At 38.9% G+C, this 10,635-nt stretch overlaps 1 protein-coding gene across 2 annotated transcripts in view; it reads left to right on the top strand.

Moving 5' to 3' along the window:
• CAP2 (CAP, adenylate cyclase-associated protein, 2 (yeast)) overlaps window positions 1-10,635 on the top strand; it is a 68,433-nt gene that overhangs the window by 794 nt on the left and 57,004 nt on the right. Inside the window, exon 2 of one of the 2 annotated variants that reach the window (XM_017730661.1) lies at window positions 8,057-8,128. The exons of the other annotated variant lie outside the window; for it this stretch is intronic. The gene's annotated coding sequence lies outside the window, so the exon portion shown is untranslated. The remainder of the gene's footprint in view (window positions 1-8,056; window positions 8,129-10,635) is intronic. 2 annotated transcript variants of the gene reach the window in all.

Raw genomic sequence — 10,635 nt, 5'->3', positions numbered from 1 at the left:
GGTAGTGGGGAGCCGAGTCCTTGGATCCCCCCGCCCTTGGAGCCGGAGGTGTACGTGTGGTGGAGGTGGCAGAAGAGCCTGCAGGTTTAGCTCAGAGGAAAGGGTTAAATAGCATCTTAGGGTGTGCGACCTTAAGGCATAATACATACCTTTACATAAAAATACATAAAGGATACTTCAAATACAAGGTAGCTTTCAGAAGGGGCAAGAGGAAAGCAGAAATGAAGAACCGTGAAGCCGAGGTCCTGCATTTTGCAGTAACTTGACATCAGGAACACTCCCCCAGAGACGCAGCCAGCACAAAGCCGAGGAGAACTTGTCATGACCTCACCTGAAAATGTGCAGTCTGTCCTTTGCTTTGGGGATTGCTGTAGATTTTTATCTTAGCATTACAGCATCGACAATGAGGATTTTTATCAAGTAGACTTCAGATTTCATAATGTGTAGGGGCAGTCTTAACAACTGGGGAAGAGAGCTTTCTTTATATACCTTACCTAAATGTGTTTGTTTCTGAGTGATAGAAAATGTCAGAAAAAAGGCCCTACACAGAGACCAGTCCGTTAGGAAATAGTTAGAAGTGATCTGTTTAGCAGGGGGTCTGAGTGGGATAAACCTGCAGATTTTATCAATTTGTTTCTAAGCCAGGCAAAAGTGGCAGTGGTTTATGGACTACTGTGTTTCATTGCTTTGTGAAATTGTAATCAGAAAACTCATCGTACATATTCAGAAAAGTGACTTTAAAAATTATTTAGAGTAGTAAAGTGGTAGATGGAATGAGTTGGAACTCAGTACAGTACTTTCAACTCTGGCCTTTTAAGACATTACTGTGAGCCAGATACTCTAATTTTTATGCAAATTTGATCCTAGCATTTCCTTTTAATTACTTCTTATAAAAATGATAATGAACTTTTTGTTCTGGTTTTATGTATTTTCAGCACCAGGATTTCATAACACCGGCTCTATTTTGAGCAAATTTGCACAAGAACAAAAGCAATCTACCTTCTGTAACAAAGCCAGTCACATACAACAAAATGGTCTTTTTGGTTTTGGGTTTAACAAAAATGCAAGTCTTCTGAATACTCCCATGATTCCTTTGTGTCTTCCCCCTTGAATGCTGCTCACATGTGGAAGGTGGACAGGCACAACTCCAAACTTAATGAATAAAATATGTTTTCTCAATTAAATAAAAATGAGGAGGATGTGCATTATTTACTATTACAGTAGAACCTACCTCTGACATGTCTTCATTATTCTTTGTCAGCTGTGGCTCTCACTTTAGTGGAGAAAAGTGCTTCTTGGTAAACCATAAGGAGAAAGGGTACTGAGATTACATGTATTAAATCCCCTCTCATCATGAGAATTTCTGATCCCACTGTATAATTTTTATTAACCATGCAAAATACATTGGGCAAGTTAAAGAAAAAAAAAAATAGACGGAATTGAAATTTACCCAGGTCTAAAATTCATGGTAATCTGAATTAGCAGGTGCTGGAAAAACAGAGTGAGTGAGGAGGGCTGGAAACCAGACAAATTGCATTCATCTCTCAGCCTGGATGTTGACTTTCAACATCACCTGGACAAAGTCAGATAATTTATGCTTTAATCTGTGGCCTGTCAGTATCAATAAAGTTTCAATTGGTTTGAACTCTAGGGAGAGAAATGATGAACTGCCAAATATGTTAAAGAATATTCTTAGTGGTTCTTAACAAGTTCTAACATCACGTGCAACAGCAGCAAACTCAGTAGCTGCAGTTGCTGCCTACTGAAACACCTGACTACATGAAAGAGAACATTCTTTGCTTATCGTGCTTATTGGGACAAAACCAAAGAAACACTTACAATAAATAAGGCATACGTTTTCACAGTTACTCAGACAGCTGCTTTGTTATGAACTGGTTAAAAGATTTTCCTTGATGAAGCACTCCTGATATATATAAATAATTTAAATTCCTTTTTCTAAAAATTTAGGTGTGTCTTTTGCAGTAGGGGGACAATTGGGAACCTGTTAATTTTCATGTGGTGCAGAGTCCACTCCAGTTGCTTACATAATACGAAATATTTCGAACTCTAAATTAGACTCGGCTTGTCTTCAGATGTCACTGCTAAGAACTATACCAGAATAGCAACACCTTTACTAAGCATTGTACACTGAAGTGACAAAAGCTTGCATGAGCACAGCTGCATCTATAGCAATGATGATGCTGATTCAGTTGCTTCATCAAGAGTAGGGAGTTTGGGGCTTCTTAAGTCTTTGTGACCTCTGTCACCATTTTGCAAGGCTTTATGGCATAGACACCACTATAGTCTATACACATACTGCCTACTGCTGTCTTAATTCCAGCTGTGTCCTTAAGGTATTCTGACTGTCAATTTCAGGGACTTTTTGTTATTTAAAAGGTCCCATTGAGACTACTTTCCTGAGTATATGCTAATGGAAATTGCTTTGTCTGACCCATGCTTTGTCTGACCCACAGTTTTTCAGAGAACAGCAAGCCAAAGAGATTGTCTGTAGAATTCAAAATACCAGTAATAGTATGCTGGGAATTAAGGCCTTAATGCTTTTGTAGCCTATATAAAAAAAAACAAAACAAAAAAACATAAATGCTCAATTATATAATTAAATAGTGGCACATTTTTACAGGAAGACATGCTCAGATCCTAAGCATTAAGCTATGTTTTGTATTAGTTTAATATTTAATTAATTGCTTTTTGGAAGGAATGCAAAGAATCATTTACATTTCTGTGTGTAATCCGTCATTGTTTAGAAACAGCAGACTGATTCACTTAACAGCTCTGGGTCCTGTAAAGCAACAGCCATCCTCAAAAAGGCTAACTTTTACATGCTTCTGGGGTAGGTCCAGTTTGATTTCCCTGGGTTTCTCAAGACCTCACACTGAAACAGAGGAGGGATAAATAATTAAATGTCTGAGATCTTCTATGTGAGCAAATTGCATGGATTATCATTAAAGCTTAGGACCTCTTAAGTAGTAACCAGGTTATATCAGGAAATAGGTCTTTTTTAGTAGCAGGTGGCCCATTTCATCCTGAATCAGAAGCAAAGGCACAACCCATTGCAATGCTAGCAGTATGGCAGAGTCAGTGGGATGAATTTTAGAATGGGAGATGCATGAAGATCTTGAGTTTTCGTGACCAATAAAGATCCCAATCCAACTACAGAGCAGAGGGAGTACTCATATGGCAGAAAGTTTGCTTAAGCCCTCCTGGCTGCTGCTGTGCTAGAGGAAGAGCCACTGGCTGCAGGCTGAGTAGAGCAGCCACAATGAGCCTGAGATCGTCAGACACAGATTGCAGCAGGATGTTCTGGTAAGAACAGGAACGCTTGCTAACTTGGCTGAAATCAAGCCCAACCATTCGGGCTTCAGCATAATATGGATGTGCATGAGAAGTAGGGTGTGGAAGCCTCGTGAAAGCCACCAGCACAGCAAATAAAACTGTTACTAACCTTGGTACTGAATAAGTCTAGTCTCATCTTTTCTTCAGAAGTAATTTCACAGTTTCTGTTTTAAGAGCTTGCAGTACTTTTCGCTGAGTTTTAACTTCCTCCTTTGCTTTTTTCCTTTCACATCCCAGAAGTATTGAAACATTTCATAAGGATTTGTACTGTGTGGAACTTACCCTTTCAGAGAGTTCCAATTCAATTTGTTTGGAACCAAAGCATAAAGGATTTTACTGTTCAGTTATTATGAACTGAACTGAAGCACTTTAATAAAATCAATGCCTGCATGCAGTATTTTCTCAGTTCAGCAAGGCAGTCTGCTTACATACAGTAATTGGACTTGTGACAGGTAATTAAATAGCTTGTAAGGCCTTTAGGATGCTTGATTACATGAAGAGCCCCACACTAATTTATAGTAAATGAGGTGGCTAAGAACACTGCATTTTTGTTGATTGGAGAGATACTAAAACTCGTACACTTCATTGGAGAGAGAGAAGAAAATAAAACCAAGACAAAAGATTATGAGCAGTAGTGACATGAAAAGGGAGCATAAAAGGAATAGGAGAATGTACTTAGAAACTGGGTTGCCTTGGTTATTTTAAGTCAATCATGCTTACACAGACTGTCAAGTCTTGACTGCTTCAGTATATCATTAAATAATGAACTTGCTCTTTGTGATCACAAAATTCATGACAGTCAAAATTAATCAGCAAGGGATAGAAGCTCTTCACAGAACTTCCAGATAATTAGAAAGTGAACTGATATCCAGGAGATACTAAGCACATACATGAACACATGACGTGTTTTAAAGAATTCATATTAAATTATCAGAGACCTAACTGCAGTCCATGTTATTATTACATTGACTTGTAGACATACAGCTTGATGTGTGCAATTGCTCACCTATAATTATGGGATAAAACTGAGATGTGGCAAGAAATCTAAAATGCATCAACAGTCTTAGGCGTATTTGTCAAAATAGAGATTGTTTTACGAAGCAAATTTTACAGGTTTTTTTGAACAGTGGGATGAAAAAAGGCCTCTGTTCTTTTTCTGTGTGTTTTTGTAGGCAGCAGCCTGATCACAAAGAGAGGGAGAGAAGCAGAGGAGGAGCCAGGATGCAAACAGAAAAGTATGCTTTGTGGTACCAACAACATAGGACCAGACAAAGGAAAACACTTGGGTTGAAATGGAAGAGGTTCAACATGAACCTGCTTTTACCTCTTCTGCACAAAATTTTTCTTTGCTTATAAAAAGTAGCCCTTTAAAAACACAGAGGTTATGCCAAGGAGAGAAGTCCACACACACAATAATTGAGGTAGCATACTCTTATGCACAGCCATAAGGGACTCATTCATAGCATATCAGTTGGTTTAACACACACACTGAGCTACAGACAGAACTATTTTATGATGAGTATACTAGAGTCAGCCAAGACTTCAGATCAACTTATTAGTCCAAATGGCACATCCATCCACAAAAAGCAGAAGTTGTACAGACATTTTTGTCTTTTTGCTATTTCAGGTATAACTCTCCATCTTAACAAAAAAAAAAAAGGAGTCAAAATTCTAATACTGTTTGATATACAAAACTATCTCTTTTAACTAGGTTTAAAAATAAAATAATTCTCTATACCTAAGAATAAATTACTCCCAAATGAGCTCGTAGTAGATTTAGGGGAAAAACAATGAAAAAGGCTCTGATTTGAAACTCAAATCATTCTTCTCACACAGGGCCTTACTGAGAGGTCTTCTGGTTTTATCCAAATTGAAATCAGTTTGAGAAGCCTCTGTTTACATTCCTCCCCTACAGCTAATGGAAAACAAAACACAAACCATACAAGGTAATGTTCCTATTGGCCTACCAACACATACTTTCTTCTCACCACTGTTTTGCATTCCCCACCCAGAATCTTTTATGATAGTAACCCAAAGAGCTTCAGGTGCTCCTCCTTAGCGCTCAGCCAGTACTGAGCTGCTTCCAAGCTCTGTCTGGGAATGAGCAACTCCCAAGGCCGCAAGCCAGTGGGTTTTTACTGTCTGAACCAGAATGGGATGCAGTAGGAATTTGGGTCTCATGCCAAAGGTGGCAAAGAGACTGCTTGCTCAACACAGCTTGGATTTGTAGGTGTTTGAATGGTGATACAGGAAAACCAGCCATTTCAGACCCAGGTGGTGTTTTTTTCAGAAATTAAATGCTGTAAGATGCTTCTGTAATTTGAAGCGATGTTCAGGAATGTGTATGCATTTCTTCTCCCTTGATGTACGTTGACATATATTGTACAGAGAAACTCTCAAGGGGACACAGTGCTTTGGATCTATAAAATGTTCATGACTGGCTCTCTGATAGTACCAACTGGCAATCTGAGGGTTTGTGTATTTTATTTCATATCTTGATAGCAATTTATTAAAAGACTGAGATAGAAAGCAGATGTGCAAGGTGCTGTACTTCTAGTGGCAGGGTGATTTTTCAAACAGTGCAGCAATGGTAAATACAATTTAAATACTACATTACTGCCTGTATTCTGGTTTAGGCATCTGCCTTTTTTTGGCATAGAGGGGAAATCCAAATCTGACATGTAGCATCTCAGATGATGAGCATGAGTGAGACCTGGCATCAATTTTCAGATGCTAGATGAATTTGGAAGAACTGGTACTGAGTGGGGGGAGGGGAGGAAAGCAAATAAATTAACAGGTCATTTCCTTTCAAATTAATAGAGTGCTAGGAAGTAAACTGTGGAACTATGTACTCCATCTCTTGCTGATATTTGTGAGAATCATTTTGTACTTTACAAAGTGGCACCATTCCTGTGTTCAAAACCCCCATTTTTACATGCCTGATAGGTCATCATATGTTTATTTTCCCCCTTATGCTACTGTACTGCTTTTCCCTGTGCATTCATTAAAGCTTGTTTCTTCTTGAGGATGGAGCAATATTGTCCTCTGTCATAAGTCACATACAATAGTAACCAGAATAGCACAGGTGTGTTTTGGCTTACAGTTTGCTGTTTGGGATCAGTATATCAGGACATTTTAGTCTACAGCCAAGTTTTTTGCCTTGATAATAGATAAGTGGTGCTTTGAGACAGCTGGGGAGAAAAGCAGTGATGTCCCAAGGCCTGTCTGTAGAAATAAATCTGCTTTTTTGGCTGCAGCATGCCTTGTTCTACCTGGTTTTGACTTTGCTTCTTTTGTGGAAGAAATGACAGATGGTAGTATTACCACATGCCTTTAGCACTCCCAAAAAAGATACCACTAACAGTAAACAGGGCAGAGCTGTGGATCCTCTGTCTTGATTTTTTGCACAAGAGACCGTTACCACTGTCAGTGTTTAAATTATTTGTTGATAGATGTGTGTTAACACCTTTCCTGACTCATAGGTGACCCTATTTTCAATGAAGGACAGTGTACTTCTCCACCAAGAGAGCAACTGGATACAGGATTACATGGGAGTTGAAGCATCGTTATTTTTAACTCCTTATAGGTGGTCAGCATCAACTTCAGGAAAAGATACATAATTAACCCTGATAATCATTTCAAGATCAAAGCTTTAATTAAAATCCTGACAGGTGAGATAGAGAGTCTGTCGATGTAAAAACATGCTTTATGGGAGTGGAAGTACATTATAGACATATTTACATCCTCTTTACTTTTCATTAACGTGCAGAGATTTAATTTGACACTGTAAGTCGACCAGTCTTATTATTTATTTATAATATAAGCTCTGATGCTATATTATGGCAGATAGTATCTTCACAGAGTCAAGCTGTACCATTTGTGTTCTGGCTCCTTTTGAGCTGTGGCTTTGTGGCATCTGTTTGGCCATGCAGAGTGCAGTGTGGAAAAAGTAATCAGATAAACAGCTGAATATAGGCCAAGAAAATGCTGAAGTTTGTCGTGATATGAGCCAAATATGTAAATCCCAAGATAGAGGCAAAGATGCCAATGTTTAGATTGAGAATGGATGAAGAGAGTTTTCATGCTATTTGGGGAATGTTCAGAACAGTAACATTAATTTCTGTGTTGTTTGTAAGGTAAATAACACAGTGTCATTTAATGGTAAAGTGAGGTGTAAGTGTAAGGTCAGTATATGTACAACTGATTTGCTCTTTTAGTGTGACATACAGTAATCACAGAAGTGTTCTTGCACTTCATTCATACATGACAGGCATAACTGTGTGTATTCTTATGTGTATGATGTACATGTACGAATATATATGTATATATAGATGAAAATACCATGCACTCATGGATATATAAATGTACAGATAAAAAGGTAGACATAGTGTAAACATGATGATTATTACGTGTAATATTCTATATAAAAAGAATGGAAACCTGGTATCCCTAATTTTAGGGTAAAAATAGTTTCTACTTTTGTTTAAAGACTGTAACAATATATTATTCTGTGATTGGTGGTGATGCCTGCTTTTATAAGAACAACACTGTAGATCTCCAACTAATGGGAATAGAATAGAGCTGTGAAGAATATAGTGAGCAAAAGACTGTTGCAGCAGGAGAGTGTTGCACAAAAGGATCCTTCAGGTTATTGAGCTGGGTTATTCCCCTGAGCTTCTGACACTGTAATATGTATTCTTAGTGTCTTACAGAAGGCAATTTATTGGGTAGAACATTACCAGTCTGCTCATTGTGAGATTCCTCAGACCTCCAGGTATGTGCACTCAAATTATTTAGTTTGTAGTCAAACAATAGGATTCTTTCACAGGCAAAATCAGACTGAAGAGGCTAAAAAGTAACAGGTCTTCCATAGAATTTTGTGCATAAGTTTTGTGGCATTTTATGACATCATCAAGGAAAATTTTAAGGCAAATGAAAAAAACCCCAACCTACTAGACTGTATCTTCAAATAAAGACAAATAGGAACTATACTGAAAATATGTTTTAGAATACTGATGAAATTAGTTGACTGTTAGTATGCTATGTTACACTAGACTTCAGCAGTCTGGTTGAAAACAGAACTTTTAAAATAGACACCATTTTAGGCTTCTATGAAGTAGCGTAAAATATGAAAAGAATGTATTCATAATATTTTTTAGGATTAATAGTGTTTTGTTTTAAGAAAAGGTTTAATATTCTGAAAGTCTGAATATTTTAGAAGCTCCCCTGATACATTCATCTCATTCTTGCCAAGATATTTGTAACCTTACAAAAAATTTAAGGTGTGGGGGTTTTTTTAAGTGAATTGATTTTCCAAACCAAGTAGTGTGTATTTTCAGAAAGTACATTGGCAGCAGGTCAAGGGAGGTGATCCCATCCCTCTGCTTAGTCCTGGTGAGGCTGCCCCTGGAGTGCTGTGTCCATCTCTGGGTTCCTCAGTACAAGGGAGACATGGAGCTCCTGGAGCAGGTTCAGTGGAGGGCAACAAAGCTGACCAAGGGACTGGAGCCTCTCTCTTTTGAGGAAAGGCTGGGGGAGCTGGGCCTGTTCAGCCTCAAGAAGAGGCAACTGAGAGGGCACCACATCAATGTCTGTCAGTATCTGAAGGGAGGGTGCCAAGAGGACAGACCCAGGCTCTTCTTGGTGGTGCCAAGCAGTAGGACAAGAGACAATGGGCAGAACCTGATGCAAAGGAAGTTCCACCAGAAAATGAGGAAGAACTTCCTTACTGTGCCGGTGGCTGAGCACTGAACTGGTTGCCCAAAGAGGGCGTGGAGTCTCTTTCACTGGTGATATTCAGGAACCACCTAGATGCAATCCTGTGCCGTGTGTTCTGGGATGACCCTGCTTGAGCAGGGAGGTTGGGCCAGATGACCCCTCTGAGGTCTCTTCCAACCTGACCCATCCTGTGATAAGACAAGAGAGCCCCTCTGAATTTTTCCACTGTTCATATGCATGCTGTCTAATGTCATCCTGTTTTGGGGGTTTGCTTTTTTATTTCATGTGAGTAGGAAAAACCCATAAATTCCAGACAAAACTTTCTCACAAGAATGGTTCTCCCAAGGGTTTCTTACTGTAAAATCTTATGTTTCACTTTTAGGTCAAACACAAACCTCATTACATTTATAGGGTAAAGTCTGAAGGTCCCACCTTGTTTGACAGGCCGCATGACTCAGAGCACAAGAGCTCTCTGCATGTTTCCACAGTCCTAGTAGCTAATTTCCTCTCACACTTAAATTTTTAGAAGAAAAATATTATAATATTAATAAGAATTAGTAGTACTAGTTTGTAAATTAAAGCATTTCTTTCCATGCTACTTTACTTTTTAATTATAACATTTAGGCATTCTCCACTGGCTGTGGGGACACTGAAGCAGCAATGTTTGGTTTGGTTGCTAGCTGTTGCATAGTGTTGCACAGTTTATTGGAATCTACTATTAGGCTTCAATAGTAGGCTGTTCTTTGGGAACTAATGAATTTACACATTTGTTCCATGTCTGCCTAACCATTCTAGTCTACAAGCCATACAGGAATCAGTGTCTTGTGGCAGAACACCACAGGGTGGTGGCCCCAGAGAGCCTCCGACTCCATGCTTGCCCCAGCTGGGGATGTGCATTCCCCCTGTTGCTCCCGTTTTTGGACACCCCAGTGCTGGGCAGCCTAGTGTGGGGGCTGGGCTGGAACTGGTCACAGGGATCATGTTGATCAAGAGCCATCATCATCACACATGCCCCTTGCCAAATGTCACTTACCAGAATCAAACACTCACAACCTTAAGTGAGGAACATATACATGAAACTCGCTCTATTAAATGATAGAGGATTTAAACATAGCTTTGCCTTTGCTTATATAACTCTTCCTCATTCTGAATTGTATATAGCACTTTTTTTCCCTGAGAGGTTGGCCAGTATTCAAAAATGTCAATGCCTACACTGCCTCATGTGTAAGAGAGCAGATAATCACATTGTGAGGAAAGAAGGCAATGTGTGAGTTGTTAAAAATGTAACCTAATTTCTATTTAATCTTAAATCAAAACCACTGTAGCAGTACTGGACAAGCAGGCCTCTGGATGTTTTTTGCTATTTAAATGTTAATTAGTATTTGATTTTAAAAGCTTGGTAGACACTGGTTCATGTCAGGTACTTCTGTAAGAAAAAAAGTGATGGTAAATCATATCAGAAGAATAAACAGAAGACCTTCTTTGATTTTTGTGTAGGCTTCAGTCAGGTGGCTGAGTCCTACTACAAAGCATGAAAGACCAAGGCAAACACAGAATGAACCT

Source organism: Corvus brachyrhynchos, unplaced genomic scaffold (genome assembly GCF_000691975.1).
Source record: "Corvus brachyrhynchos isolate BGI_N302 unplaced genomic scaffold, ASM69197v1 scaffold43, whole genome shotgun sequence".
NCBI lineage: Eukaryota > Metazoa > Chordata > Aves > Passeriformes > Corvidae > Corvus > Corvus brachyrhynchos.
Note: the sequence above shows the minus strand (reverse complement) of the source record. Positions and strands in the feature narration are given on the sequence as shown.